The sequence below is a fragment of the Gorilla gorilla genome, chromosome 1 (genome assembly GCF_029281585.2).
Source record: "Gorilla gorilla gorilla isolate KB3781 chromosome 1, NHGRI_mGorGor1-v2.1_pri, whole genome shotgun sequence".
Lineage (NCBI taxonomy): Eukaryota > Metazoa > Chordata > Mammalia > Primates > Hominidae > Gorilla > Gorilla gorilla.
Genome location: NC_073224.2, coordinates 32,892,155 through 32,919,538, shown reverse-complemented (window position 1 = coordinate 32,919,538; position 27,384 = coordinate 32,892,155). Strand labels below are relative to the sequence as shown.

Genomic DNA, 27,384 nt, shown 5'->3' with positions numbered 1-27,384 from the left:
TCCCACTTGAACGCCACAGGTTCTAGAGTTTCCTGCAGCAGTCAAAGCCTTTGAAACTCAAGTTCTTTCTATATGCTGTCATAGCTGACCGAGAGAAAGAAAATTGTTCATTGCATATCCTTTTAAGACCAATCACTTCCTCTCACTTCCATTAAGCATTGTCAGAGTTGGTTGGAGAAAAATGGGTATCACCCCAATTTCAGCAATGAAGGCTCACCGGCCATTCCAGAGAAAACCCACTCATGCCCTCTTTGAAATGCATAATAAAAAGACAAAATAGACACGGCTATTTAGAATGCTTCATTTACTCATGAAGGAAAGGATTTGTCCACATCTAAAATTTTTTGCATACCTATTTGATTAATGACATCACAGTTGGGACCCTGGTGAAATGTTTAAGCCAGAAAGAAGGTTCCCAGGAATCTTACACTGTAAGGCATGCATTGTCATTGCTAAAGGTATGACAAATATTAGATCAGGATGGAAAAAATCATATTTTATAATTCATGAATCAAAGAGCATTTATTAAGGATACAGTATGATTCAGGTATCATGTTAAGACTTTTCGTACTTATGATTTTATTTATTTGTCCCTTTGTCCTCATTATAAGGACAGTCCTCTTTTCATTAAGTAGAGTTAAGGAACATTCTGAGGTTACTGCTTCTAAGTGTCAAACTGAGACCAGTACCTAGACTTTTTTATCCAATTACAGGTTATGGCAATGGTCAGATCAAATAATTAAGACTAATTTGAAAAATGTTGAACTACAAAAATGGAGAAGGAACAAAAAAAAGAGAATAAAAGAATATTTACATTAATAAATTTACCAAATAACTTCTGCTTTGCTCCAAAAAGGATTGAAAGTTACTTATGAAAACCCCTGTGGTATAAGAAATAAAATAAATTCATTATTAGCAAGAAAAAAAGTCAATAAGGATAGAAAACAAGACACTTATTCATGACTAAAAACATTAAACATTGAACTAGTTTTGCAATTTTAGTCAATCCCAGGTATTCAAACTTAGAATAGTGGAAAGAAGAAAATACTTGCAACAAAAGTACTTTTTGTGTTGGCAAATGATGACATTAGCACTAGTAGTACAAGTGTAATTTTATAATTTTGGTTGAGGTTTCTGGCTTATTGATATAGATATTGTATATAATTTTGATTGAGGTTTATTAATGTGGCTTATTTATACAGATATTGTGCCCCAAGGTAAGGGTGGTTCCATTTGTGAGCATGTGTATATCATAATTTATTTCCATATCAAGTATCAAAGAAAATGTGTGAGATATCAGTTATGATCTGAATGATGACTCTATCAGACAAAAGAAAAAATCCACAACTGGCCAGTATTAATGAAAAGAAAATGACAATTCTTCTGGTATGTAGGATAATGGTGGGCACAAAGAGAAGGGAATTCTATTGAATCTTAGATCAGAATGTAGAACAACCAGGTCTAGACTGAAGGCTTACTATCATGTAGAAAGAAAATCATTCACGAAGGGTACATCACCTAGGAAGGCATGATAACCGCAAGAACAGCTTAGGAAATTTTTCCTAGTCAGAAAGAAAAAGTGCCAAGAAAACTGGATCAGAGAGATGTGCATGAGTGAGAAACCGGAAGTATCGCCAACCCAGATGTCAGAAACAGGAGCTCAGTTTTCATGTAAGAAAGAAGCCAACAAGAGGTATGTTTCCTCAGTTGAACAAGGAAATATACAGAAAAAGTTCAAGTTGGTCTGGGTTAGAGAAGTGAGGACAGGCATTTGGGGCAAAACATGGCATGTGTAAGACAAACCTTTAGATAACAGACAGCAAGAAGTATAGGATAAATATTCTCGTCTTGAAAGAACAGTTTTTAGTTTAAAAATCAATTTTCCTATTTATTAGTCCATTTTCAACGCTGCTGATAAAGACATACCCAAGACTGGGTAATTTATAAAGGAAAGAGGTTTAATGGACTCAGTTTCACGTGGCTGGAGAGGTCTCAAAATCATGGTGGAAGATGAAAGGCACATCTTACATGGTGGCAGGCAAAGAGAGAATGAGAACCAAGTGAAAGGGGTTTCCCCTTATAAAACCATCAGCTCTCAAGAGACGTATTTACTACTAAGAGAATAGTATGGGGAAAACTGTCCCCATTATTCAATTACCTCCCATGTGGGAATTGTGGGAACTACAGTTCAAGATGAGATTTCAGTGGGGACACAGTCAAACTATATCACACTATTCCTAGGGAATGATTATAGGGATCATCAACAACAGAATAGTTTCTTTGTTTGGTCCATTTGTCACACTAAGTCTAATAAAATTGCTGATCAGATGAAATCCACTGCCACTACCTCTCGTTCCCCTCCAAGCACCCAGTATCCCATTACTGCCTCCTGATGTTCTGAGCTGCTCCCCCATCTTCATGTGCTTCATTTCTTCAGGACCTCAATTGCCTCGCCATTTCAAATTCTTCTTGTCTTCATTTGCCTAGTCAGTGTTCTTCAACTCACTCTCAGCCTTGCAGACTGCTTGGGCCAGTAGAATACATGAGCAGTTAAAGCGAGTTGTGCTGCACCCTCTAACAGCTGGGGGTGGCTAAAGCTTTTCTGCAGCTCTCCACCATAACCCCATTCCACCCAGGCCTGAGGAGGAGAAGCAGTGATGTTGGTGAAGTCAAGGCTGGCTAATGGAGAGCACATCAGTAGAAGGTGTACGATTATGGAAAACTCCTCCGCCTCCCGCTATTTTTTTGTTTGTTTGTTTTTGTTTTTTGAGACGGGGTCTAGCTCTGTCACGAGGTGGTGTGCAGTGGTGCTATCTCGGCTCACTGCCATCTCCGCCTAATGGGTTCAAGCGATTCCCCCGCCTCAGCCTCCTGAGTAGCTGGGATTACAGGCGTGAGCCACTGCGCCCGGCCCCTGCTGTTGTTTACTGTACTTTCTTTGCTGGAGACTTCTCAGCATTTTTCTCTTTGGGCTTTGGTTCTCCTTTTACATATTCTGTGCAGATTGTCTATTTTCTTCTTTTTCTTCCCCATAGGCTGATGCAATCCCATGCCGCAACCTGCGTGGTATCCAGAGGAAAACAGACATGGAATGAGAGGCTTAGGGGGAGCAAGAGACACTTTTTCCCCTTGACACTTTTTAAAAGGCTCCTCTTTCTTTAGCTTCTCACTGTCAAATTGATAAGACTTGAGGATTTAAGTTACTAGGGTCCACACTACAGGAAAGGGGCCAAGGAGGCTACTTAATCTAATTTGAATCAAATAAGTAAAAGGAATTTTCTTGTTGATACAGGGCCTTAGGCCACTACCCTGAGTCAAGAATCCCAGAAGGGAATTGGGGATCATGTCCTATATAGTAATAACCTCCACTGGAATTATAATAGACAACAGATACAGAATGAAGATTCAGGGTCCCAGCCATCTTTCCACCTCCTTCCTGGAGGCACAAACTAATATGACATTAAGCCCTGCCAGTATTGCAATTTTCATTCTAACCTGAAGAAAATTCTTGTGGCTGTTTAGAGACCTTTTCATTTAATGCCCCCCTGCCCCCCAACCCCCCACCCACCAAAAACAAAAAACCATCACGAACTAACAAAATGGAAATTTCAGGTTAGTAGGATCAAGATTTAGGAGTCAAAAAGCCTTTAAAGCTGGGCGTGGTGGCTCACCCCTGTAATCCCAATATTTTGAGAGGCCGAGGCAGGCGGGTCACCTGAGGTCAGGAGTTTGAGACCAGCCTGCCCAACATGGTGAAACCCTGCCTCTACTATAAATACAAAAATCAGCGGGGCATAGTGGTGGGTGCCTGTAATCCCAGCTACTCGGGAGGCTGAGGCAGGGAGAATCACTTGAACCCAGGAGGTGGAGGTTGTAGTAAGCTGAGATGAAAAGCCTTTAAACCTCCCAAATTGCATCATTTAGGTGATTCTTACTTTACCTACAAATAACACCAATCCTGGATGGACATAACTTTAGGATTGTGTCATTTCTTATATTTCCCCCAAATTCTATAATCCCAAACTTCTTACAGGATTGGTCAGAAGATATGGAAACAATCACCAATGAGAGCCAACACCTCTGCTAAAACTGAGTGGATTAACAATATGTGCTAAGTGGGCTGAGGACATGACTGATTTAATTCACTCAGAATTAAATCAGAATTCATTCTGTTTCTCATAGGGGAAGGTGAGGTGAGAAGTGAAGTGATGAAGGAAAAAATATGTATGTGGGTGCTTAATTGACTTGTACTCATTTACAAGCTACAACCCATTGTCTTTATTCTTTTCATATGTTTTGAAACTCTTAGAAATTCTCAGAGGAACAAAGTCATATAAGTGTAAAACCATGATGATAGAGTATTGCTATTTCCCACTACTATGAAGTCTGCTATAGTGGTCTTCATGAGTCAAGAGAGGGACGGTGCCATTTTTCTTTGCATGGAAATTTTCAAAACATCAGGGAAGGGGTGGTTTAGACAATGTCTCAAAATTTCTTTTTCAGGAGCTATGACTTAACAATGTTGTAGCGAAGGGGAAAAAAGAAGGGGTGGGTATAGGGAGTGAGTGAATCTATATGACAAATCTTGTAGTACAAGTGTTTGTGGTTAACCGAGAAACGCATTATGAGTCAAGCCTTTGGAAAGAGGTGAGTAATTAAAGACAAATGCTATGACATAATCATTTACACGCAGCAGAAAGATTTTAGATTAAATCTGGCCTGACCCACTGCTCGGCAAGTGTTATCACGGATTCTTGAGAGGTATTCATTTATTTACTTTCTAATTTGGCCCATATGTTTTTTTGAAAACAAAGAAGTTTATATTTCCCATAGGAACTAGCCTCAGTCCAGTGAAGGTTAAGAAGGTTGGTGTATTTGGGAACACACAGATCTCCTGTGTGCACCATCAAACCCAATGAACAACATGTCAGCTTGAAAACACCTTATCTGAAAAAAGCCAAGGAGTTTTGCTATAGCACTTTTACTAGAATACATTCTGTATTTAAGGCGGTTACTCTATGCACATTTAGATGACTCAGTGAAACATCAGTTAGAGCAACAACTTGCCACAATAACAAAAATCATATGTACTGACTTTTACTTTGCAACTCTTCAACCTGACCCCAACACACACTCACCAACACACACATACACACACACTATTTGGCTTCATCCTGTATTTCACTCACCATCCATATCAATCTGATGTCAAGAAACCAGTTTTTGAAGCAAGAGGCAGATTTAGCCTTCTTCCTTCCTTAATCCTAACACTATAATACAAAACATGCTATGTAACTCCAGGAGATGGCTTCATGGTTATCCAATTCCTATTAAATTTTAGCTGCTGCCTTTATTAAATGCAGGAAACACAAGTGCAGAGGGGGAAGGGATAACAGAGAGGGCCCGAGTCACTACCTTTTGTTCTTTATATTTGGATAGATGTGGAATTGTTAAGGTCAGGTTTTCTGCAGAGTGAAAGGATAGTAAGTACTGTTTGCAGAGCTGACCCAGTTCCTCCAGGCATTTCAGAACATTCTATGAAGGAGCTATACACTCGTCTTTGGAGAAAAGGAGAACTCGTGGTCACACTTATCCCTCCAAAAAGAATGAAGCTTAAAATTCAGGGCCTTTAACCCATAAGTTACAGAGTGAGAATTAAGAATTTGAAACTGGCATCTAGTTTCTTTTCAGGATAATTCTTTCCTAGTAACAACCATCTGGTCAAATTCTATTTTCTTGTAGGGTAAAGAATAAATGCACACTGCAGGAAAAAGGAGCCTTACAGTGGGTAAGAAAGAACTACCATTTGGGAACAGTACCAGAGAGAAACGCACATTTAGACTGGGTAGTGAAGAGAGCATTGGCTTACTAGTCAGTTACCATATTCCTGGGAGCTTTGATGATCTGCCAAAACATGACAGATGTTCAGAAAGGTAAGGAGACTCAAGTCACTGCCTTTTAAATATTACTATATGGGTGTTTATGGGTGTGTGTTTTAGTATATATGCATATGTGTGTATATTTCTCTCTCAGTGTTGATAGTATATTTCCATAAATATTGTTATACTGGGGAGATTAAAGCAACTGCAGGAATCCACTGTACTTTTTTCTAGGGTTTTTATTATTGTTTTTGCTTTTGCCCTCTTCCCTTCTAAATTGCCTCGGTTATTATTCAGGCTTATACTATACATTGTTGAACAAATGCCAGCTCTATGGAAACCACAGTTCTCCCCGTCCATGGGTCACTTTGGTACATGTTTCATTTGGAGCAGCCGTAACAGAGCCCAGCTTCAAAGGAGAGAGCTCCCAACAGAGGTGGGCAGGAATTTCATTATGCCACATGTGACAGGCAGGCTGCTCTGCCCATTTCAGCAATCAACAACCTTGTGGGGCACAGACAGATGAGAAGGGATACCCTACTCCTTCCCTATTTGGCTCAGCCCCTTCCTCCCTAACCTCTTTCAAACTCACCTAATGAAGGCCACATAATGAGACTTCCCTGAGAAACCAGGACTATTGACAGGAAGTCTTTACAAGGGTCTGAATCCACCGACCTCTCATTTTTCTTCCTCCTCATGAGGTCTTTTCTCCTAGTTCATGTTAGTTTATATTTTCAGTATACTTTCAATTCCATAACTGACCTAACCTTTCCATGTGGTTGCACCTGCAGCTTTTGAAATGTGCATATGGTGACTTTTCCCCAAATGTCGCTGCATCTCAGGGAAGGGCAATTAGTTCCCATGGTTGTCCCGCTGTTTATACATTTAACAGTTCAGTTAGGTCTTGAACTGTTTAGCTAAATAGTTGTGCTTGCTTATAGAAATTAATGAACAAAACAAGGACTGGATTTCACAAGTATCTTTGAACTTCAAGTCTTGCATTTCACACCAGGAAGCCAATTTCACACAGAAATTTCCTATTTCAACCCGTAGAAACAAAGGGAAAAGCATCACTTAAACAAACTGGCATTTAGAATCCAGCCTTAAAATCTAAAACTGAAGCTAACTTTAGATTTTCTAATTTCCCTTTACTGCAGTATTTAAGCATTCAATTTTTACTTTGAACACACATTGATGCTCATGAAAGAACAGGAACAACAGAGTACTGAAAAACTGGGACAGAAAATGGGCTAAGTGAGGAAGTGAAAACACATAGGAATCTTAACTCTTCTGATTTCTTTGTTCTTAGCATCGTACAATTTAAGGTCAGAGATGACCTGTGTAAGTTATCACCTTCTTTACTTCTTAGAAGTTTCAAGTAAACAATTTCTCCTTTTTTGTTTGACTTCTGGAAGAATGCCTAAAAGCATTCAAGATATAACAATAGTTCCCAAGAAAGAAAAAATACACTTCATTATTTATATTCTATAAAATATAGAATATGTTTTATATGAGTTATCTGGTTCCAAAATCACTGTGCCTGAGTTTAATGCTTCACTAAATTGTTCGCCTCATTGTCTTCCAGAATGAATTTACCTTTGACTATTATAAACACCATGTTTATCTGTGCAAGCCAGTATATTAATCACACTGCTGCAGCTCCTACATCCCTTTTAATTAGTGTGGATACATTTATCAACTGAGCAAATGAGAGAGCTGAGAGGTTGAGTTTTAGAGTGAGCTTAAATGACAAGTATATTATAGGCAGGTTGTGTAAGCTCTGATTTTTGGGGTTTCCCAGGCAGTGATGATAAACCTGGCCATAATTGTACTGAGGGAAGTTATAAGACATTGAGAAGGTTCTAACAATGAAAACTGAAGTGAAGAATTTAGGGAAATGCCTTCTTCACAAATATTTCTAAGCCAGTTCTTGATATTCCATAAAATAAAACTAAATATAGGTGTGCTAAATATAGATAAAACTGTGCCTCCATTATGTTCCAGATTTTGTCTAGTTTTATCCAAAGCATTGGGACTCAAGTTCAGCAAGAAATTGTGCTTCCAGTTTCCAAAACTTCAAATATTTTCAAATATTTTCAGAACTGCTGCTTTGGTCTAGGGTATATTACCCAGTAAAAAAGGGTGTGCCGTTCTGTCACTCTTACTTCCCATTATAGTTTTCTCTTTTCCTCCTCCTCATGTCTTGAAACAAATCTTAACTTTTATTCCTGGTAAATTCCAAGGAATAGCCCAAGAACCAATCTTGAGAACTTGTCAAACAAATCTGGTTTATGCTATCACTACCTCCTTATTTTGATGGTGCCACTGACCATTTTGGGGTCTTCATGCTACTAAAACGATCCCTTCCTTACACCTTATACAAAAATTAATTCAAGATGGATTAAAGACTTAAATGTTAGACCTAAAACCATAAAAACTCTAAAAGAAAACCTAGGCAATACCATTCAGGACATAGGCATGGGCAAGGACTTCATGTCTAAAACACCAAAAGCAATGGCAACAAAAGCCAAAACTGACAAATGAGATCTAATTAAACTAAAGAGCTTCTGCACAGCAGAAGAAACTACCATCAGAGTGAACAGGCAGCCTACAGAATGGGAGAAAATTTTTGCAATCTACCCATCTGACAAAGGGCTCATATCCAGAATCAGCAAAGAATTTAAACAAATTTACAAGAAAAAAATCAAACAACCCCATCAAAAAGTGGGTGAAGGATATGAACAGACACTTCTCAAAAGAAGACGTTTATGCAGCCAACAGACACATGAAAAAATGCTCATCATCACTGACCATCACAGAAATGCAAATCAAAACCACAATGAGATACCATCTCACACCAGTTAGAATGGCAATCATTAAAAAATCAGGAAACAACAGGTGCTGGAGAGGATGTGGAGAAATAGGAACGCTTTTACACGGTTGGTGGGACTGTAAACTAGTTCAACCATTGTGGAAGACAGTGTGGTGATTCTTCATGGATCTAGAACTAGAAATACCATTTGACCCAGCCATCCCATTACTGGGTATATACCCAAAGGATTGTAAATCATGCTGCTATAAAGACACATGCACGTATGTTTATTGCGGCACTATTCACAATAGCAAAGACTTGGAACCAACCCAAGTGCCCATCAATGATAGACTGGATTAAGAAAATGTGGCACATATACACAATGGAATACTATGCAGCAGTAAAAAAGGATGAGTTTGTTTCCTTTGTAGGGACATGGATGAAGCTGGAAACCATCATTCTCAGCAAACTATCGCAAGCACAGAAAACCAAACACCGCATGTTCTCACTCATAGGTGTGAACTGAACAATGAGAACACCTGGACACAGGAAGGGGAACATCACACACCAGGACCTGTCGTGGGATGGGGGCAGGGGGGAGGGATAGCATTAGGAGATATACCTAATGTAAATAACGAGTTAATGGGTGCAGCACACCAACATGGCACATGCATACATAAGTAACAAACCTGCACGTTGTGCACATGTACCCTAGAACTTAAAGTATAATAATAAAATTAAATTTAATTTAAAAAAGGATCTTACTGTTTGCTTGGGTGATTAATCTTGACGATCAAGAAGAAGTTGGATTGCTGCTTCACAGTGGGGACAAGAAGAATTATGGCTGGATTCTCAGGGATTCTGAGGGCGCCTTTTTGTGCTTCCATGCCCAGTAGCAAAAGTTAATGGAAAAATGATAGCAACCAAGAGAAGGCAGGACCAGTATAGATTGAAGGTCTGTGTCATCCCAGCAGGTAAAGAGCAAAATCAGCTGAGATGCTGAATGAAAAGAAAACATGGGATGGAGAATGGAGATAGAAATTATAAACGCTTACCTACTATGACATCCTGACCACTTACAGAAACAAGGACTGTAGCAGACATGCATATTTTCTGTCTTGCATATTGTGTTGTGTGTTATCTGTGCTATTTTCTCCAGTTTCCTTTACCAATATTTTATGTAAGGGTTATTGTACAGTTGAATTATTTTAAAGATTAGTGTTTAGGTCACAGAATATTCAGGTGGGACTGTGACTGGATTATAAGACTAGTTAACCCCACACAGAGATGGATACTGTGCCTGTTGCTCAGGATGGATATGTTAACTATTGGGACTTGGTATCTTCCCTTTGTGAGAAGAGGATGACAGAGTTTTCATTTTATGAAGGATGGTTGTATCCTGATGTTATTGCTTTATAAAAGTTCAAACACATGTAGAAGGGGGTGTGTCAGTGTGAGTAAACAAAGAGTTGAACAGTCCTGCTTGTTACACTCTTGCCTCTTGCTCCAATTCACCATTCTGTGCTCTGCTCTGTGATGCTGGGTCTGGGACCCTGTGAAGCACATTTCTTTTTTGGCAGGTGGTTTCTGCCCATAAAGGGTACTAGAGATTGGGAGAGAGGAGTGCGGAGAAAAGGTTTGCTCCCTCCTATTTCTGCAGAATCCCCCAGATTTGGCCCTTCGCAGCATAGGTAGTTGGATTCTAGGGGATTTTGGGGGCATTATTTTGTGCTTCTTTTAGCATTTCCAGAATCAGCCTCATGGAATCCTCTCAGCAGTTCCAGTGCAGCCAGGAAGCACTCCCCTTTCACATCTCACAGATCTGGGTTCCAACTCGATGGGGAAGCTTCCCCAGGCACCACATTAATGGCACTCCTTCTCCACGGGTCAGAGGCTCAGCTATGGGAGGTCTTTCCTCTGAGTTTCTGAAGGGTCTACACAAGCTCTGTCCTCAGAAGTCTGAGTCCAGCTGCCCAGCAACATGCTCTGAGCTTAACTACCATCTCTTCCTTTCTCCTCCAGTCCTTACTTTCTGCAATTACTGTTTCTGTGTTACTGTTTGCTTTTTAGTTTACCAGCACCTGTTTAGTTTATGCATTGCATCATATTATCTCTGTTGAAATATGGTTTCTGTTTTCTTGATTGGACCCTGCCTGAAAAAAAAGATAACTGCAATAAAGCCTTTCATTTGAAAAAGAGAAAGAATGGGAAGCAATCCCAAGGGGTCAGTGATCCAAAGCACACACCATCTTCTCCCGGAAAGAAAAACAGGATTTCTTACTGGCGGTGGAGTAAGTTCCTTGGACAAGCCCCGTCAGCCTCCAACTCTGCACTCTGGAATATTTACCTGCCCATTTTTCTAGGGACACTTTAGGGGTCCTCTCCTTCCTCTTGGTGAGTGTTTGAGGACATGGTAATTTCATCAGGGAATGAGAGCTCCCAAGAGTTCATCACTAGCCCTTATCTTTCTCTAAACACAAAATTCCCTAATGACCTTGGTCAAATTGTGATCTTTTACTTATTTAATTCCAAGGACTAGTAATCTAGTCATTATGGGTCGTGGTCTTTGAGCCTAAAATTTGGCATGGATATTTCTATTTTCTAATCAGAGAGCTTCATTCTCTTATTATTAGTATTTATTAAGTACATCCTAGGTAGTAGAAACACAACAGTAAATGACATGTAATCCTTGTTTTATACAATTCACAGTTTGGTGGAGATGAGAAAATCAGACATTTAAATTAGGCAATTCAAGTTGCAATGTGAAGAAGAGATCATGGTTTGGTGGGATGGGGGACTGTGGGGAGGGGTGGGGGTAACACAGGTGTTTGCTTAGGGTGCTAAGGGGATATTTCAGTCTTGATGAGGCAGGGAAGACTTCCTGGGAGAGTTACACTTGAGTTAATTGTAAGACAAGGAGAAAGAGGAACACTCAAGGTGATGGAAAATTAGAGAAGCATAATAGATATTGATAATAATTGATCCACACAATTGGCCCAAGGGGAGAATCTACTTCCTTTTTTTAATCCCAGAGAAAACGAGTTCAAGCCCATACATATTAGATTAGCCCAACATTCAGTTATCTCCCACTTGCAGTCTTTCATGTTTTTGAGTTTTCTCAAACTCCAAAGGCTTGCACAATCCAACAGAAGGTCAACACTCTGACTTGAACACCCAAGAGTGAAGAGCCTGGGGTCTGATCAGTCTGCTATTGCTTTTGCTTCTTGCTGCCGCTTGGTGACACTGTTGACAACTGGACCTACAGAGTCCACAAAAGATGCTGATAGACCACAGACCTGTTGCTATGGATCTTAAAGGCTGCAAGGTCCATATCCTCAGCACAAGTCCAGTGGAGTGAAGGATGCCTAGGCTAAAAGCATGGGTCTTTTGATCTCATATAAAGTCATTCTCTGAGACGACAACTGCTGCGGGAGTATACTATCAGGATTAAACCAAGCATTTATGCCCTGCAGACCTGAAATTCCTCATCTGTTTTCTCCTTTCTAAGAATTCATACCACTAAAAGTCAAGTAGCTTATTTATTTATTTTTGATCCTGAAAATAGGTTCTTTCTACCCACTTATTCCTGGGACAATTAGGATAACTGCATACTTTCTCATCATCACCTCATTTTCTTCAGGGTTCATATATATAACTACAAATATATATAGCCCCTTTTTGTTTGGGAACACTGTGTTCAGGGCCTAAAGATTATTTGCTTTTCTAAAGATGGTTGAAGTGACTTCCCTGTACCTCTCTCAGAAGACAAAGAGAAAAAAAATCCAAGTTAAATATTCAACAGGACATTTACTACAGAAACACTGGAGGGGCTGAAAATAGTTCATGTGAATGGAATATAGCTATTTAGGTGTTGAAACATGAAATAGTGAAAGATGAGACACCAGAGATACACAGGAAAGTCCTTGCTGACATGCTAAGGAGTCTGGATTTACTTCTGAAGCAATGGAGAATGCATGAAGGATTTAAGAAAGTTGACATGAAGTATTTGGATTTTAGAACAGCCACTCTAGTGAGAAAAACTGATTGAAAAGGGCAAGTTTATAAAAATTGAACAACAAATTGAACCATGACCTTAATAATTTTCCAATTTTTTAAATTATGGTAAAATACCTATAACATAAAATTGACCATCTTGGCCATTTAAAATGTACAGTTTGGTTGTATTCAATACATTAGTAATGTTGTGCATCCATCACTACCATTTCCACAGTACTTTTCACCTTTTAAAACTGAAACTCGATAGCTATTAAACTGTAACTCCCCATTTCCTCCTCCCCCCAGCCCCTAATGATCACCATTTACTTCCTGTCTCCAACATTTTGAAAACACTGAGTACCTCATATAAGTGGAATGATAAAGTATTTGCCTTTTTGCGACTGGCTTATTTCATTTAATGTAGTGTCTGCAAGATTAATCTACATTGCAGCCTATATCAGAATTTTTTTTCTTTTTAAGGCTGGATAATATTCCACTATATGTACATACCACATTTTTGCATATACATTTGGCCATCAATGGACACATGGGTTGCTCTCACATTTTAGTTATTGTAAATACTGCTGCTATGGACAAACATCTCGTAACAAAGAAAATTCCTTGACCTGGAGGCCTTGCTAGTGAATTCTATCAGTCACTCAAAGAAGAATCAATATAAATCCTTCTCAAGCTTTTTCAAAAAATTTAAAAGGAAAGAACACTTTCCACTCATCCTATGAAGACAGCATTGCCCTGATACTAAATCCAGACAAGACACTACAAGAAAACTACAAATCAATAATCCTTTTGAACATTCATATGAAAATCTTTAACAAAATATTAGCAAACCAAATTCAACAGCATATTAAAAGTATTATACACTATGACAAAATGAGACTTATTCCTAGAATGCAAAGATGGTTCAACTTAAAAAAGTCAATCAATGTAATATACCACATTAACAGAATGAAGAGGGTGTAGAAATGGTAGTTTTAATTGATGCAGAAAAAACATTTAACAAAATTCAATAATCTTTGATGATAAACACCATGATCTTAATTTTGCTAATACCAGCCTTCATCAACTGAGCTAAATAGTCATGATCAAAATTTGGAAGCGTATCTGCTCCTATAAAATAATATTAATATTATTGGATCTTTGAGATAGGTTTGTCCTTATAGGTACATGTAGCTTTTCACCAACTTTTTTCTTGCCATGGGGCATTTTTTTTCCATTTTATTATAATCAGAAGTTTTCTTGAAATATTTAGCTATCCACATTGTCTTCTGAAATATAATAAAGAATTTAAATTATTCCATCAGCTTTTAGGGGATGGACTGCCCATCCCTAAGTTTTTGAAGAAAAACACCCTAACTTTTAAATGTACTTATTTCTAAAGTTTTGCTGTTTCCTTATTTGTCTCTGAAATTTTGCCAGTATCTGCTGATATTTTTGTAGTATTTATAATCACCAGAACTCCCAACAGTTCATATCTTGGAACTAAAGATGGGTGAAACCAGTTGTATTGGAGGGGGGTTGGTGAACATCTTGAACTATTTTTCAAATTGTGTTTGGGGTTCAAGGAAAACCAAAACATATTTTCATATTTTACCAAGAACTTTTTTTCCTCCTAATTTTAAAATGATGTCTATTTTAAGGGAAATTTAATCCATATGTTACTAAATTCCTTACACTTACCTCATCAAAATTTGTTTCTGTAAGAGCTATTTGATGTGCAAGAAGCCTTGGGAGTTGTTTTATGAGAGTTTTTTAAGAGGAGTTTTTTTTTCTTAGAAACAGGAAGTCAAATTTTCTAGGCGAAGATTGACTCAAGTGCAGCTTTTGCCAACTGTAAATTGCCTAATCAGTCAAAAGTCCTGAATTTCATAAAAATTTTTGACATCAAAATTTATATGAATCCTGATGATGTTACATTAATTTCTTGTCTTTGCTTTTGCACATCATCTTAACTATTCTTGCAAGGTACTATTTCTATAATAACATATCACGCTTTTTAAAGGCAAAGATTTCAGTTTTAATCTAAATTTGAGATTCCCAATAATACTTAAAATATCTATTATATTTCTCATTTATGCTAAGATCTGGTTATGTTACCAACAGTAAAGCTTACAGAATCAACCCCTCCTCAAAACATACACACCCATACTCACACACACACACAGAAACATCCATCCCAACATGTACACACACAAATATCAAACATATAGTTATTATTCTATTATTCAGACGCTTCTTTTAAGACACTGTTTTCCAAAGAATTTTCATTGAGTCACTTGCATCAGAATCACCTGTGGTATTTGTTAAAACGAAGATTCTAAGACCTCATCTCAGGCCTACTGAGTCAAAATCTTTGCGTTAATGGATCAATAAAGACATGCTAGCTCAAGATTCACAATATATTATCAAATGAAACAGTGTATTTAAAAACTGTCTGTCAGCCAGGCGCGGTGGCTCATGCCTGTAATCCCTGCACTTTGGGAGGCCGAGGTGGGTGGATCACGAGGTCAGGAGATCGAGACCACGGTGAAACCCCGTCTCTACTAAAAATACGAAAAATTAGCTGGGCGCGGTGATGGTCGCCTGTAGGCCCAGCTATTAGGGAGGCTGAGGCAGGAGAACGGCCTGAACCCGGGAGGCGGAGCTTGCAGTGAGCCGAGATTGCGCCACTGCACTCCAGCCTGGGCGACAGAGCGAAACTCCGTCTCAAAAAAGAAAAAAAGAAAAAGAAAAAAAATAAAAACTCTCTGTCAACCATTGCGGAAAGCAGTTTGGTGATTTCTCAAAGAGGTTAGAACAGAATTACCATTTGATACAGCAATCCCATTATTGGGTATATGCCCAAAGGAATATAAATTGTTCTACAATAAAGACATGCACATGTATATTCATCACAGCATTATTCACAATAGTAAAGACATGGAATCAGCCTAAATGCCCAATGATGGTAGATTTGATTTAAAAATGTGGTACATATGCACAATGGAATATTATGCAGTCATAAAAATAATGACGTCATGTCCTTTGAAGCAACATGGATGGAGCTGGAGGCTGTTATCCTAAGAAAACTGACACCAGAACAGAAAACAAAATACTGCATGTTCTCACTTATAAGTGGGAGCTAAACACGGAGTGCATATGGACACAAAGAAGGGAACAACAGACACTGGGGCCCACTTGAGGGTGGAGGGTGAAAAGAGGGTGAAGATAAAAAGAACTATCTATCAGGTACTATGCTTATTATTTGGGTAACAAAATAATCTGTACACCAAACCCCTGTGACACTCAATTTACCTATGTAACAGACTTGCACATTAACCTAAAATAAAAGTTTAAAGCCCGGGTGGGTGGCTCATGCCTGTAATCCCAGCACTTTGGGAGGCCGAGGTGGGCGGATCCCTTGAGGTCAGGAGTTGGAGACCAGCCTGGCCAACATGGTGAAACCCTGTCTCTACTAAAAATACAAAAATTAACTGAGTGTGGTGGTGGGCATCTGTAATCCCAGCTACCTGGGAGGCTGAGGTAGGAAAATCAGGTGAACCCGGAAGTATGTGGAGGTTGCAGTGAGCCAAGATCATGCCTCTCATCACTGTACTCCAGCCTGGGTGACAGAGTGAAACTCTATCTCAAAAAAAAAAAAAAAACAAAACAGTTTTTTTAAAAAAGAAAACTCTCTGAAAACATAAGATGCTATAAAAATTTATTTTTGAATAACTTTTCACACAGCCTTTCCCCTTCTTGCTGGAATTTGGGTATGCTGCTGAAAGAGGAGCAGCTGTCTTGTGAGTGCAAAGTCACCAACATGAGGATAAAAGCTATAACCTTAAAGGTGGCTTTTGTCACATGAGAAAAATAAAACTATTTGTTTAAGACAAACCCAACATAATCCGAAATGGTACACTGACATTAAGTAGTTTGTTGTTGGTGACTCACAACTTAGTAGTGGCGGTAGACAATGGACTCCTTTCCACTTGTCCAGAGCCCACATTCTTTCACTTATGACTTGTTCTATGTTATCATTTCCCAAGGGTCACAGCACATGGCTCTACACTGGATGATATAAAGGATTATAAACATGAAGAGACAGAACAACGAGATCTGCCTTCCAAAAACTTACAGATAGGCAGGCAAGATAAGGCATAGTCACAACAACCTACAATACTATAACCTATAATACTAAACAGAAAAAGAGATGTTAGAAGACAGGAATCATTGAAGTGTGACTGTATTATTAGTATCATCATTCATAATCATTGTAAGGACTATTATCGGTAGTTGTAGTCACAGTGATAAGACTTCTGGTTAGTAAGCTGTCACTTCAGTGCTTCCTCTCTACATCTCTGGAGGGCCCACCAATAGACCAGGAGAAGAGGAACTGCTACCTTCTCTAACGCAGCCTATCGCCTTCAGGTACAAATTCAGCCCAATACCACCTGAAGTCATATGCTTTGACTGTTGTTAGATTTGGGACAAAAATCCCGAGGAGCACTGAAAAAACAGACAAGGTGCCCATAAAAATGCTTTAGAAGAAAGAGGTAGAGAGCCCCTAGTTGCCTTCTCTTTCATGATAGTACTCTTGAAGCTGTGCCCATGAACTGTGCCCCAAGAAAATCTTTCTCCCATACACAGGTTCTACTGGGCACTCCCAGCCCCAAGGGCTCCCTGGTGTGGTTTCCCCAGGGGTCTGCCTGTATCCTCATGCAGCTGCTCATTGGACACAGCCTTCACTGAGACCTCCTCAACTCCAAAAATGATGTGATATGTGTGTTTTGGTTTTGTTTTGAGGGAGAGGAGGAAAGGAGGCACAAAGAGCCTAGGACAAAGGGTGTGCTTGATCTAAAGAAACAGGGAAAGGAATACTTGAGGTCCCTGGCAAAATTTCAAAGTGAAGTTTATCCAAGCTGTCCTCTCACTCATTCCTCTACAGCCCCCGACCCTCTCCCACCTCTCTGCAGCCCTCACTTGCCCAGCTCTCCTCAGAAGTCCAGTACCCTCCTTCCTCCTGCAATATGTCCTTCTCCTCAACTTCCCAAGGCACCAAACTTGGGAAAGCACCTTTCCCAAACTGTCCAGTGCACCAGCATTCACTCTTCCTCTTTCCTTTCACATCACAAGCTTCTTCCTTTTACAGCAGCTTGGCAAGTGCTCAGAAAGCAGAATGATTAGAGTAATTCAAACAAAAATAAGATGATTCCACTGTAACCTTCCAATGGGTTTCCTGGATCACACAATATATATTTTTAATGTATAGAATTCAAAATATTATTGGTGAAAAGTTTTTATTGGTTAGCAGCAGGAAACCTGTTATTAAAAGCATTCTATGTATTTAGCCAACACTATTTTAATAGAAAGTTACATGAAATATAGAAAAGAAAAAATGCACAGCACCAGGTACAAAATCAGTGCTTAAGAAATGTTTGTTGGATTATGTGTATATTCAAATTCTCACCATTAATATCTGATGTCCTGGTGGTATAATCATGATGCATTTCTTTAACTATGAGAAAGATTAAATGTATTTAAGCCTTTTATCTTGTTTAAAATCTGTATTAGGGAACTACTATATCCAAAACACCATGCTAGGTTGTGAAAAGAGAGTGATAGAAAGATGAAAAAGACATGGTATCCACCTTAAAAAAAAAAAAAAAACACCTACAACATAGAAGGGAAGGCAAGCCAACGTGTAAATGACATCAAAGATTGGGATTAGTGTTGGTATGGGGGGAATAATGCTGATATTGTTCCTACCAAGAATATTTGTTCTCATAGTTCCAAGCAAATATGTTCATACTGCTGAAAAATGTTATTCCAGAAAAGTAGATTGATTGCTAATCAGGAATCTGTAGATTACAGCATCCAACACAGTCCATGCATGTTCACACTTCACCATTTTTCAGGTGATATTGCTGCATCTCACAATTTTTAAACTTCAAGAACATATATTGCATTTCTCACTTCCTATTTTCCATTCCATGACTGAAAGATAAAGGTTGTGGTTAAGCACAAACTCCATGTCCAGACTCAGGGAGAAAGAAAAAAAAAAAAAAAAAAAAAAAACTCTTAGACTAGATAACTAAGGAAAAAACATTTTCTGCAATAATTTTATATGATGGATAAGACTACAGGGTGGGTAATGTAGAATGGATAAACCAAAATGATAGAATGGATAAGCCAAAGACAATGAAAGTGAATATTTAATCTCTCTCCCTATGAGCCAGGAACTGTGCTAAATGCTTCACCTTCATCAACACTTTTCTTACTTCTCAGCAATCCTTAGACATTGGAACTATTTTCACTTTACCAAGTAATTGGAGGCTACTAAGAGTTAAATTTTCCAAGAGAAGATAGAGAACATGTAGTTGAACTGAGATGCTAATTCAGGATTTTCTGGCAGCAAAATCCATTTTCTTAACCACTTTCCTACATGTATTGTTCATTTTTCCCATAGGGGTAAGGGATGTACACTCATGAAAAAATGAAAATCATGAAGACAAATTTTATTTCACTTCACTTTTTTCTCAAGACTGCCATTATTTCATTTCCCCCCTACTCTATAATTCATAGCATGGCCTTTGCTTTTAGTTGATCTGAGTCACAAAATGTGCTTTGAAGTCCAAGCTTAGACAAAGTGAGATAAGGGCAGGCTCCAACCATCCTCAAAGCGTTCCCATTTTGTTTATTTTACTCATAGGCCTTGATCTTTTGATCTGTTTGTTCCTGCTTTCAGGACACTTGAGTGCTTGCTTATGGCATGTCTTCCAACTCAAATCAGCTATTCAAATCCACAAATTCCAATCTGGGCTCTTGTGAGTTAAGGTTCCCAGGTTCTTGGAAAGCCATGGGGACCTCAGATAGGGAGCAGGCAGGGCTGACTGCATGTGAGAAAATGAGGGAGTAAAAACTATTGGATTTATTATTCATCACCCCCATAAATAGGTACAATGTTTTTGTACCTTGAAAACAGTCAAAAACATTCCCTCCCTTTCAGTGTGTGTCACTTTGATCTTCTCAACAACACAGGGAGGAGTGTTATAATCTCACTTTGGTTTATAGATGAGGTAACAGACTTGGAGTGTTCACTCCATCAGTAAATAGCAAAGCTGAGGCTCAGTCTCAGATCTTCCGACCCCTAATAATCTTATTTCCCAGAGAGCACACTATCACTACCTTTTAAATGCTAAATTTTATCTTCATTAAATAAGAAATGTAACCAGTTCAGTGTTAATGAGGGCAACTTAAGTAGATCAAAACTAAGACTGGGATTCCAACTCACTTACCATTTTGGTTTCTGTGACTTCTAGTCACTGACATGACAACACATGGTAGTAACTGGGTTCTAACAAGCTAAGATATAAGTCCTGTGTTTTGAGATGAATATTGTATTAGTCCATTTTCATGCTGCTGATAAAGACATACCTGAGACTGGGAAGAAAAAGAGGTTTAATTGAACTTACAGTTCCACATGGCTGAGGAGGCCTCAGAATCATGGCAGAAGGCAAAAGGCATTTCTTACATGGTGAAGGCAACAGAAAATGAGGAAGATGCAAAAGCAGAAACCCCTGATGAAACCATCAGATCTCATGAGATTTATTCACAACCACGAGAAGAGTATGGGGGAAATCTCCTCCATGATTCAAATTTTCTCCCCCGGGTTCCTCCCACAACACATGGGAATTATGGGAGTACAATTCAAGATGAGATATGGGTGGGGACACAGAGACAAAGCATATCATTCAGCCCCAGCCCCACCAAATCTCATGCCCTCACATTTCAAAACCAATTATGCCTTCCCAACAGTCCCCCAAAGTCTTAACTCATTTCAGCATTGACCCAAAAGTCCACAGTCTAAAGTCTCATCAGAGACAAGGCAAATCCCTTCTACCTACTAGCCTGTAAAATGGAAAGCAAGCTAGTTACTTCCTAGATACAATGGGGGTACACAGGTATTGGGTAAATACAGCCATTCCAGATGGGAGAAATTGGCCAAAACAAAGGGGTTTTGCAAAACAAAGGGCTCATGCAAGTCTCATGCAAGTCTCATGCAAGTCTCAAATCCAGCAGGGCAGTCAAATTTGAAAGCTCCAAAATGATCGCCCTTGACTCCAGGTCTCACATCCAGGTCAGCTGATGCAAGAGGTGGGTTCCCATGGTCTTGGGCAACTCCGCCCCTGTGGCTTTGCAGCGTGTAGCCTCCCTCCTGGCTGGTTTCACGGGCTGATGTTGAGTATCTGCGGCTTTCCCAGGTGTGCAGTGCAAGCTGCAGGTAGACCAACCATTCTGGGGTCTGGAGAATGCTGGCTCTCTTCTCACAGCTCTACTAGGCAGTGCCCCAGTAGGGACTCTGTGTGGGGGCTCCAACCCCTCATTTCCCTTCTGTACTGCTCTAGCAGAGGTTCTCTGTGAGAGCCCTGCTCCTGCAGCAAACTTCTGCCTGGGCATCCAGGTGTTTCCATACATCTTCTGAAATCTAGGCAAAGGTTCCCAAAACCCAATTCTTGACTTCTGTTCACCTGCAGGCTCAAAATCATGTGGAAGCTGCCACGGCTTAAGGCTTGCACCCTCTGAAGCCTCAAACCGAGCTCTACGTTGGCGCCTTCCAGCCATGGCTGGAGCAGCTGAAACACAGGGCACCAAGTCCCTAGACTGCACACAGCATGGGGGCCCTGGGCCCTGCCATCAAGACTATTATTTCCTCCTAGACCTCCGGGTCTGTGATGGGAGATGCTGTTGCAAAGGTCTCTGACATGCTCTGAGATATTTTTCCCATTATCTTGGGGATTCCCCTCCAATTTTAGATTTCTCTCAGCAGAGGAATCAGCCTTGTATTTCTTTCATATTCTCACAGCACCTGGTACAGTACCCAACACAGAGTAAGTGGTCAACAAATTTCTGTTTGTAAACGATAGGGTTTTCAACAGATACCCAATGCCCTGAATATCACATTCTGCCATTGTGCCATTATCCTGTTCAATCAAGTTGTGTGCATCAGTTTAAGACATGCACTGTTATTTCAGTGTTTTACATCAGCCATTATAGGCTTCACAATAATTTTATGGAGTCCTTGGAAGTATCATCCAATTTTGTGACCCCAAAACATCCTTTATAGATAAATGAATAGTCTTGAGGGGGAGGCATCTTCAGCTGTTTTCTTCATCAGTATGTCTCTTTTCTAACTTCTGCATAACTTTCCATCCAGGCTAAAGACTTACGAAAACAGCACCTTATATGCTTCCTACACCAATTACAGAGTACTCTACACCCTGAAAGAAAGGGAGTATATTTGTGTCTAGAGCTCCCGATGGGTTAACTACCCATGTTACATGTCATATCTCATCACCTGGCATTCCAGATAGTCTAACATTTTTCTTTTGTGATCTCTCCTTATAAGGCTTGTACCTTTCATCTCCACACTGTAAATTCTGGTCCTTCCCATTCCTAATTTCTTGAGCCACAGTCCATGTAAGAACAGACTGTGGTCCCCTCAGTGACATGGCACAACTTAGCCTAGTAGGTTGAGGGATATGCCGAACCAGTGAGTAATGTCTGGGAACTCTTTGGCTGACGTCCTCCTGTGCAAGGACAAATTTGCATTATCACAAGTTCTCAGAATGTTTCTCCTTTAGGAACAATATCTGACACTGGAATTTTTGAAACCTGCAGTACTGTGTCAAGCCAAGCCTCTTTCCTGATAGGAAAAATGAAAGCCAATTTTGTTCTTCATTCCTGTGACTGGTTCATTGTGCTATGACCTTGTGTAGACTAGCCTTTAATTCCCTCAGAGATCTTTGTAGACGACTTGGCATCTCAATATGTGTTTTCATGGAAATCTAGGGTCTGGTACCTTTCCTACCCTCCACAGCCACCATTTAGTGATCACTCCTTGGACTTCTGCCTCACTTACTTTCACTACACAATTTAGAACTTAATTATACACGACTTTATATTTTTGGACTCTTGTTTCCCAGTCTTCACTGCTAATTTGTTAAAGGAATGGATTATATTTTATGCCTCTTCTGAATCCCACCCAAAGCACCTAGCATCCTGCTCTAAGTAATCTAAGAGTCACTCACTAAATAGATGCCATGATGATGAAATCATACGAATGGCTTTTGATGACATACCAGATCTTACACATTCAAATGAATGCTTTCCTTGGCAAGACTGCCACCTGGCAGGCTACCCACATATGCCAGTGATGTTATCAATGCTCAAAATAATTTTTCAGTGACTCTGTCTGCTTGAATTAAACTGAGCATCTTGGATAATTATTTAATATTTGTTATTTAGCATCTACTATAAATGCATGGCACTGTTTTTAGTGGGTATCACAAATATATTAAGATACAATTTCCTGGTCTCAGACCTTTTGCAGTTTTATGTATAGGGTCAGAAAAGGTTGTGACAGCAATTTTACAAGGTAAAATCTGGCAAATATCATACGGGAGGTATAAAGGATTATAGGGATCAGAGAGAGAGGAGGTAATTTACAGCTGAGCCTAAAGGGGACATACATCTTCAATCTTTATGTTTGTAAATCATTGTAAATATTTATTAGATAATTGTTTTGGTCTTAAGCAACAACTAAAAACTATTTAGAAGTAGTTAGGGAATAAGTTATGTAAATAATTGGGTAATACTGTTAAAAATTGCAATGGAGCAATAAATCATATCCCTAGGCTGGAAACTTGTTTCGAAGGGAACTGTTTCTTCAAACAGAAAAACATAGTAGCCACCCGAGCCAATCAGGTATCATAAGATACCTATGATGTCATTCACACCTGTCTGGCATCTAATTTTTGACCATTCATCTCCATGTGCCATTTGTATTTGTTTCCTCATTTGTAAAAGTAAAGAACATAAGCCAGATCAAAGGTTTTCAGTGGAATTATGAAAATATCCAGGAGTTATAGGCTTCCCTATGAGATTTCACTTGAATAAATATATGGCAATAAAATAGTATTTGAGAATTGCTAGACTTCATCACTGTTGAGTTCTCTCAAAGCTCACATGTTCTATGATCTGCACATAGTAGATGAGCTCCAACCACCAGTAACACTGGGTGACAAGAAACAACCAATTGCCTGCTGCAGATCACCTGCCCCATGGCCAAAATGTCTTGGGGATTCCCAAGCCCCAGGCACAACCCTGCTTATCTGTCACTAGCTCTCCTGTCACCTGGTTTTATTTCCCTCAGAGTAGTCATGACTCTTAAATTATTTATTAATCTACATTTGTATTGTTTTTATTACCCACTAGACTATAAGATAATCCATGAAAGCAAAAATCTTGTCTATTTAGTTTATAGCTATGTCTTGAGTAACTAGATCAGTGCCTGGAACATTGTAAACATCCAATACATTGTTGTTGAAAACAAACGCACAAATAAATAAATGAATTGATTGATTAATTATTAATATTTCATGGTTTAAGATTCAAGGGAAGACCTAGGGAAGATAATAAAATATAAAAATCAATTCAATAAAGAGATAGTGGAGCATTTTCTATACTTCTGGAAATGTGTGAGGTACTGAGAATACAGAGTGAACAGACCTATTTTTGGTGAGCTCATAGTCTATTTTGTGAAACAAAGCAGGAATGCAGGGAGGACTGTATACAGGAGAATAATAATAAAACATGACAGCATATCAAGAAAGATCTCAAAGATCCCACCAACGAATGGAGAATGGCTAATGCATGTAATGCATTAGGCATTTAGAGGAAGCAGAGGAATTCCTGTGAGCTGGAATGACCTAGAAGATCTTCAAAGAGGAGAAAAACATCAAGAATAGGAGGATGTGAAAAAGTGGGCATCCCAGACAAAGACTGGAGGTGAAAAAGGGAAAGGGACAATCTGACTGGAGAGAAAAGAAACTAACTCTTAATGAGAACCTAAGGTGTGCCCCACACTAGGCAATGTATGTTTGGATACCTTTCTCATGTGTCCTCCACACGTTCCTGCAAGGTGAAAAATATTATGTTTATTCCATAAATGAAAAAAAATTGAGACTTAGAGAGATATGGAAACTTGCCTAGATTCACAACCTCTCTGTAGTGATGAAGCCAGGATTTGCACCCAGATCAGTTTCATTCTGAGGACCGTGCTCCTCCTACACCTCACCAACATAAGGAGCTTCTGGGCTGTGGAAAGCAGGGGTGGAGAGGGGAATAGTGAAAAATAAGGCTGAAATTAACTTACTATTAGAATATGCTCAGGGCCTGGAGTGGTATTCTATACTATAAGACCAGTGAAGGTAATGAAAATACGTGCCCAGAAGAGTGACTCTTGGAAAATACTAATTTAGGCAATGTAATCTGAATGGATGGAGAGAGATAGAAGCAAGATCAGTTAACAGTTATTGAAGCACCTCTGAGCTGAGGTAAGTACAAATGAAGTAGAAAGAAATAAGTATAATAGATGGACCTACATTTAAGAATTGTAGAATAATAGGATCATCACAGGGAGAAAGTCAGGAAGCATGTGCACCCTTAACACTGCTGGCAATGCTGCCTTGCTATGCACACCCCTTTTTGCTCGTTCCAGAAGTACCTTTTTCTAATTAGAGCCCCTACCCCCAGTTCTCTCTCTCTCTCTCTTTTTCATTGTCTTTTCTTTGTTTTTGCTTATCTGTATCATGTGTTTTTTAAAAAATTCAAAACAAATATGAACTATTGTAAAATCAAAAAGGAATTTGAGAAGGGAGAATTAGTTACTGGCCACTTTTTGCAAGTGATAAAAAAGAGAGGCGTTTAAAATATATCAGGTATCAAAAATGAGAAAAAGAATTAAAATGTACATTTAAAAATAACTCTGTTAGTTAAAAATAGGAGAGTATAGAAGAGCTTTTCAGAGTTGTAAAATTTTTAAAGAATCTTATTGAATAGAGTTATGTTATATTTTCTGGGGGGCAATTGAGTAACTGAAGTTAAGATACACATTTATTTATAAATTAGAAATAAAAGCACTTGCCTTCTTCCATGTCTCAGAAACACTGCAAGATTAAGAGGTATAATGCAAATAAAATTACTTTGGATTTTTTTGTGGTTTATTGAAAAATATTTAACAATAAAAGCATGGTCTAAATAGAATTGCAAATAAACTTATATTTTTCCCATGCTCTATAATCACAAATTCCTTTTATTCTAGTACAATTTTTCTTCTATATAGTTCTTATTTCTGGATAGCTTGAAATTTGGAAAGCCCAATTATGCTCCCTCACATGTTTATATGTCAGACATGAGCCTCACCATTCTGTACCATAATTATGTCTTTTTGTACCTGTTTTCTTAGATTACTGTGAATACCTTGGGGAAAAGTATGTGTTTATTTATTTTGTATCTCTTTTGCCTTGAATAAATAGGATGCTCAATCAATAAGCTTAATGAGTAGATTTATGTAATGTAATTCATGCTGTGGAATTTTACTGCTGAAGAATAAATAATGTTGAATCGTTATTGAAAAGACAACCCATTTTGATTTCATGTATGCCAACCAGTAAAATATGAATATTCTTTTTTTTTTTTTTTTAGAGGTGGAGTCTTGCTATGTTGTTCAGGCTGGTCTGGAATTCCTGGGCTTAAGTGATCCTGTCATCTAGGCCTCCTGAGTAGCTGGGACTGCAGGTGCATGCCACCATTCCTGAAAATATAAATATTCTTGAAAAGAGGAAGCAAACTTTGAAATATCTAAAAGATAATTTCCATCACTGGCTAATTCTGAACTCTCAGGACATTAGGAAATGTTAGGATAGGCCGGGCACGGTGGCTCACTCCTGTAATCCCAGCACTTAGGGAGGCCGAGACGGGCGGATCACGAGGTCAGGAGATTGAGACCATCCTGGCTAACACAGTGAAACCCTGTCTCTGCTAAAAATACAAAAAAATTAGCCAGGCATGGTGGCGGGTGCCTGTAGTCCCAGCTACTCAGGAGGCTGAGGCAGGAGAATGGCGTGAACCCAGGAGGCGGAGCTTGCAGTGAGCCCAGAATGCGCCACTGCACTCCAGCCTGGGCGACAGAGCAAGACTCCATCTCAAAAAAAAAAAAAAAAAAAAGTTAGGATAAAGAATCTCGTAGGTTCATAAAGCGTACCCCCTTTTTTTCCTCTTTTATAAATCTCTTTTCCACCTGTTCATGGGCCATAAGTAAAAATTTTTAAAAATTGATAGGAAAGATAAATTCTATTTAAAAATAACCATTATTTTCACAAGACAATCATGCTTCTTCATGTAAATGCCCCAAAAGATAATAATTTAACCATACTTTTCCTTATGATTGTATTTGTATACAAATACTGAATATAGGCCAGGGACAGTGGCTCACACCTGTATCCCATCACTTTGGGAGGCCGAGGTGGGAGGATCCCTTGAGCCAAGGAGTTTGAGACCAGCCTGGGGAACATAGATATACCTTGTCCCTGCAAAAACTAAACATATTAGGTGGGCATAGTGGCACTTGCCTGTAGACCCTGCTACTCAAGAGGCTGAGGTGGGATAGGAAGATAGCCTGAGCCCAGGAGACTATGGGTGCAGTTAGCTGTGATCGTACCACTGCACTCCAACCTGGGTGACAGAGCGAGACTCTGTCTCAAATATATATATTTGAGCAAGCCTATAACAGTGTTTGCTCACCCTGGTAGGTTGAGTCCCACATTGGCTGCTTCCGATTGGTTATCTGAGGAAACA

General features: G+C 39.1%; 1 protein-coding gene across 4 annotated transcripts in view; it reads right to left on the bottom strand.

Moving 5' to 3' along the window:
* Window positions 1–298: 298 nt before the first annotated feature.
* Window positions 299–27,384, bottom strand: part of LYPLAL1 (lysophospholipase like 1) — a 152,687-nt gene continuing 125,601 nt past the window's right edge. Inside the window, exon 10 of one of the 4 annotated variants that reach the window (XR_008677433.2) lies at window positions 299–3,059. The gene's annotated coding sequence lies outside the window, so the exon portion shown is untranslated. Of the gene's footprint in view, window positions 3,060–20,130; window positions 21,554–27,384 lie in introns of those variants that run through there. The other 3 variants (XR_008677434.2, XR_008677436.2, XR_010134455.1) reach the window with 3 other exon arrangements.